Genomic DNA, 5664 nt, shown 5'->3' on the forward strand with positions numbered 1-5664 from the left:
CTATTTTTATGCGGACGGCCGATCCGCCGCGGCGGTGAAGCCGCACCACGTCGTGAGGAAAGAAGCAAACTGTGAGGAAACGCGCCCGACAGCCCGCGCCCCCGCGAGTCCTGCGGGCGAGCTCCGTCAGGGGCAGCCGAGGTGGTCACACGCTACTCAGGGAAGAGAGTCGGAGCGTGGCCATTTTCCTATCGAAGTGCGCTCGGCACCTTGTCTATCAGAGCGAGCGCGACACTTCCTAGTTTACAGTCAGGCGCCCAAGAAGAAACCCGGCGCTTTCTGGCGTAGGGACACGACGTGCGCTAGCCGAGCTCGGCCTCGTCTCCCGTCTTTTCCTCGGTGGGGGATCGAGCCTTTGTTTCTGGCTCCGTCTAATAAGGAATGCACCAGACGGCAAAAAAAACGGGGGCGAAAGACAGGTTCCGAGGGTCCCCTCGGAGCGAGGAGAGACGCCCGCTAACGCCACCGTGGGTCGAGGCGACCTCACGGCCCTGGCCGATCACTCCGCCCACTATCTCCCTCCATCCGCTCTGAGGCGGCCGCTCAGGGCCCGAGGGCGGGGCCGCGGGAATTCGCGCGAGATCAGCCACGAGACTTCCCAGAAAGCCTCAGGCAACGTCTTAACAGCGGCCTGGGAGCCGGTTTAAGGCGAAAAGGTGGGCGGGGCTTGCTCAGCTATTTAGCGGCACCAGAGGCCACGCCCCAAAACGGAAGTGACGGAGGGGAGCTAGCGCGTCGAAGATAGCTCTATGGTTTTCCTCCCGTTCTTCAGTCGGGAAATGGCCGCTGTGTAGTTACAACGAAGATAAGTCCCGGGAACCTTGCTTCGGCGTGTCAGGTAGGCCTCATGCTGCATTCAGGGTAGCGCATTCACTCAAGGGTAGTGAGTGCTGAGTCTTTTGTGGGTGGTGGCGGGTTGGCGGCGACAGCAAAACCCAGGAGACGTTGTGCCGTTATTTATGTGTTTCCCCGTCAGATTCCCTCAGGTTTTTGAGGTACTACGAGCCAAAAGGTCGGGGGCGGGGGGGTGGTGATTAGCAGCGAGAACAGTGCGCGCGCGCCTGACTAAAAACCTGGTCGAGAGCCCGAGACCGCGCGGCCTTCCCGTGCGCGTGCGCATATCCTCCTCCTCAACCCTTCCCCCATTTCTTCGGCCTGGACCCCGGCGCGCGCCCGGTTGAAGGCTGGGCCCGCGCACGCGCGGTTCCTCCCTCCGTTCCCCGCCTTCTGGCTCCTGAGGCCGCGAGCGGTGCTACTTGGGTTTTCCTCATTGGCTGGGATCGCCACCTTTCTTCTGGGCCTTTAGGATTTTGGTAAAGTAATTACGATGTGCAGCAAAGTGCACTGGGTAGTAGACACCCCGCATCATCTTTAAACTCCTTTTCCTCGGCTTCACGCTACCCGTCGGTTTACGCCTCATTTTTGTTATTTTACTATGTGTAGGATGCTGTTCTGTCTCTTGTAACTGAATCCCGCATCCACCTCGGGCCCTTGGTGTTTCGGGAAAATTCTCTCTGTGGTTAATCTTCTCGGATCCCCTTGGCAACCTACTGTTTTGGAGGAACCGGACGCTGTTGACACGAGGAGTTGGTGCCTAGTTACGGGCTCCTGGCGTGGGGAGCGGGCCTGAGCCGATCAATCTCAGCGCGGCCCTACGACTTCCGGGCCGAAAGGGCAGTTAGTTGTCCAGCGGTACCAGTGGAGCCGTGTCCTTTCAGCAAATGATTCAGCCCATTACATCGTGTCAGAAATGGTGCAGCCATGACTGGTAGTTGGAGGGGTGAGTGGGTGGAGTGGTGAGTTGAGGCTAGTGACTTTGCCCTCGTTTAAATGAAAGTCCGTAAGTTGGCTTTATTTACTTTTAAGATTTATCTCATCAGAACCAAGCAGCAGTACTGGCAACTATTTTTTATACATCAGACTTTTTTTTTAAAGCAAATATGACCGAAACTGATTTAAGAGATTAGCTATCTCAGACATCTTGCAGCAGCGCCTTTTCAAGTTTGTGGGGAATTATTCCTCATGTGAATTTTCTTTCCAGTTGCAGTCTACTTGTAATGGTTGCGCTGCTGTTTAGATAAGAACCTTTCCATTGGAAAAACCGCTACGAATTTATTTGCGTTTTTATGTAATTCTAGCCAATTGAGGATAAATAATTTGATGGGAAGGGTTGTGTGTGTAAAATAACTCACGGTGAACCAGTTTAAAGTCTGTTTACCGATGGTTTATAGCATCTTGTTTTAAGGATACCATGTGTTCCGTGTTACATATGGTAAACCCTGAAATTCCCCTTAAGATAATTAAAATGGTGGCAAAGGAGATTTAACTAGAGCTGGTTCTTCATGTGGCCGAATAGTATTTTAGGACTTGGGAGACAGAATTGTAAAAACTTATCAATTGATAGGCTCTATTCTAGTTTAATTTATTGACTGACTTATGTGGATAGCTAGTTGTGCTAGATGTCGAGGAGAAGACTTGTAGAAATAGAGAAAGCTTTTCAGTTCTACTTAGAGCTTTGGATTGGGAGTTTACAGAAACATCATTCAAAATTATTAGTTTAACACTAGTGAATTCTGTGTAATTTACAGTGATTAACAAAGTACTGGATAGGGAATCAAAAGATCCAACGCGTCTCACTTGAAGTGTTCTATTTCTAACCCTAGAATAGTAGTGCATGACATAGGCACCTTATAAATTCAGAGAAATTGTGAAAGCTTGGCGTTCTCTTCATTTGAAAGATAGAGTTATATGTAGCTCATGAGATTATGAAGATTAAATTAGGTGATTTAAAAGTAAGCACAGTTCTTGGCACATGGTTGGTTTTTAGATATTTAGTTTGCTATGATTTGTTTATTTCTTTTCCTCGATAGTTGGTTTTTGGAGGGCAGGGATCTCTTACATAGCCACATATCCGTAATATTTATCACAGTGCTTTGTACATAGACTTGCATTTAAAAAAATTAGCTGAGTTGATTATAGTCTTAGTTCTGACTTTGTTAGATATGATTAATGTAAAATGTTAAATACTTAAATTTTATGTTAAATATTATAAAATACATTGTATTCCATATTTTAAATATAATTGAGTTCTCCATATGGATACTTGAATATATTTATAGATTGTGCACAATAGTATATATATTTATACTAGTCTTGACAGCCTACAGCCCCTCTCCCCTTCATGTTACTATTTCTAATATATATTTTCTTAGAACTTCAAAAATCATGACAGTAGAGATTTGGCAGTTGGTTCTTGTCTGGATATATAGAAATTAAAATTAGCCTTTTAGATTTGTTAAGTAAAATGCACCTTGTATCACTTCCAGCAGTAAATCTCAGTAGTATTGGACTTCTAGGTCAGAATAAAGTTTCATAACACCAATTTAGAAGATTAGTTTTTCTCTGCCCACTTGAGGGTGTTAATATTTTTAAAACTATAAGTATGCATGCACTTTAGAAATCCTATGTTCCTGGTTCTGGCCTTTTATTTTTATTTTTTGCTACTTTTTACTTTAGTATGTTTCCCTCAATCACTAGATTCCTATTCCTCCTTCCTAGCTTGATCCTCAACTCTCTTGATCTCTCCTGACATTAGGGGCATGGGTATTGAGGGAACATTGTTCTTGGTTTACCGGTTTAATCTTACCATTTCTTCTGCTTTGTATTTCTAATTTTATTGCATTTTTTAAATTGAATCCATTACTTGGTAAGGTTCACAATTTTCAGGTTAATGTGTGGGTGTTTATTTAAGCTGGTTTATGAATTCCTTCAGTGTAGGCATGCATCCGTCCTGTATTCCTTAGTGTGTCTTTTGCTCCCCTAGTGTTTTTTTTTACTATCCTTTGCTCGTAATTGACAATCCCTGAATATTACTCACAAGGCAAACCTTTTCAGTATTGATAACTGCTAAATATTTTGTGCAATATTTAAACTTATTTGAATATTAGTAGTAAATTAGTTTAGGAAGAATATTGGCTTCCACTAGATATTTGTTTAATTTACTGGCTGTTTCTTTATTGGAATGTTTGCTGTATACTTTTATCAAAATGCTTTTAGGCACACGTCTTAGAGTTACTGTGATGGTTGTCGTATGAATTATAAAAAATCAGTTTCAGGTGAAACTAAACTGTATAAAAGGAATTGGCCAAGGGAGAATAAGTTAGCAGAGCATTAAAATAAACTCATTTTAGATAAGTTTACAAACTATAGAATTAAGAATACTAACTACATATATATGTCAAGATGGCTTTATGTTAGCTTCTTTGGAATTTTCTGGTAGAATGACAGCATAGCTTATGTTTTGCAAAGCCCATATTGCTGAAATTAGAATTGAAGTATTTAAAAAGTGAAGGTGCTCTCAGTTTAATGATATACTGTTGCATTCTGATAAAACAAAAAAGTTCTTTAAGCTTTTACGGTTAAAACTTTTGTTTCCTAAGTCTATTTCCCCTTCCCTGAAATCATTAGTGCCTTTAACAGTATTGTAGTGCTGAGTATGAGGCATTATAAACTGTGTATTGAATTTGCCATAAATCAAACTCATATTTTTTATTTTTTGCCAGGAATTTGAATTTAGAGTTTACTGTCTGAGAACATATTCTCCAGGAAGAATTTTACAGTATCTCGAAGACTTCACTTGATTGCTCTATCCTGCATAAAATCCAAGGTATATAACATTCATTTTTCTAGTTTTCAGTTTAGCTTGAGAAAACGTGACTGCTACACTCATGATTCAGACTAAATGATTAAAAGTGATGTGGTCTGAAGCTCTTTTTTTTGTTTGTTTTAGTGGCTTTTATGGAGTAAGTCAGATTTAAAAGTTAGTTTTAGGATAAAGATTCTTTTTATCTCTCCTTATAAGTTGTGTGTCTGCTTCTATTTCTATAAACACATCTATTTAAAGACTCAGAACACACAAAGCTATTTAAAAGTAAAGCAAGACAAAATAATCTTGTCTAATTTATCTCCCCTTACACATACAAGAGAGTTCCATAATTTAGTTTTTTCCCTTTTACATTGGTGCTAATGTAATGAAAGTTGATAGCTTACTGTGTGCCTAATCTTTTATTTAATATACTAGAGGCCCGGTGCACAAAAATTTGTGCACTGGGGGAAGGGGCGGTCCCTCAGACCGGCCTGTGCCCTCTAGCAGTCTGGGACCCCTCGGGAGATAACAACCTGCTGGCTTAGGCCTGCTCCCGGGTGGCAGAGGGCAGGCCCAGTCCCTAGGTGCAGCCCCTGGTCGGGCTCAGAGCAGGGCTGATTGGGGCGTTGGGGCGCCTTCCCCTGTCACGCACAGAGCAGGGCCCATCAGCGGGGTTGGTGCTCCATACCCTGTCATGCACAGAGCAGGGACCATCAGTGGGTTGAGGAGCTCCCCCCTGTCACTCACAGAGTAGGACCAATAGGGGAGTTGGGGCACCGCCCCCTGTCACACTCAGGGCAGGGCGGATTAGGGGGTTGGGGCGCCGCCCTCTATCACCCACAGAGCAGGGCCAATCAGGTGGTTGGGGCGCTGCCACTGTCACACTCAGGGCAGGGCCAATGGGGAGGTTATGACTCTACCCCATCACACACAGAGCAGGGCCCGTGGTTAATCTCTGTGTCACACACAGAGCCACAGGGCGATCAGGGGGTTTGGGCACTGCCCCCTGTCACGCTGAT

General features: G+C 44.2%; 1 protein-coding gene across 6 annotated transcripts in view; it reads left to right on the forward strand.

Moving 5' to 3' along the window:
• The first annotated feature begins 686 nt into the window (after positions 1-686).
• The window catches only part of BCLAF1 (BCL2 associated transcription factor 1), a 27586-nt gene continuing 22608 nt past the window's right edge, over positions 687-5664 (forward strand). For 2 of the 6 annotated variants that reach the window (XM_006776202.2, XM_006776203.2), the window contains exons 1-2: positions 695-838; positions 4563-4666. The gene's annotated coding sequence lies outside the window, so the exon portion shown is untranslated. Of the gene's footprint in view, positions 839-4562; positions 4667-5664 lie in introns of all 6 variants that reach the window. The other 4 variants (XM_006776200.2, XM_006776201.2, XR_436308.2 and 1 more) reach the window with 3 other exon arrangements.

The sequence above is a fragment of the Myotis davidii genome, unplaced genomic scaffold (genome assembly GCF_000327345.1).
Source record: "Myotis davidii unplaced genomic scaffold, ASM32734v1 scaffold266, whole genome shotgun sequence".
NCBI lineage: Eukaryota > Metazoa > Chordata > Mammalia > Chiroptera > Vespertilionidae > Myotis > Myotis davidii.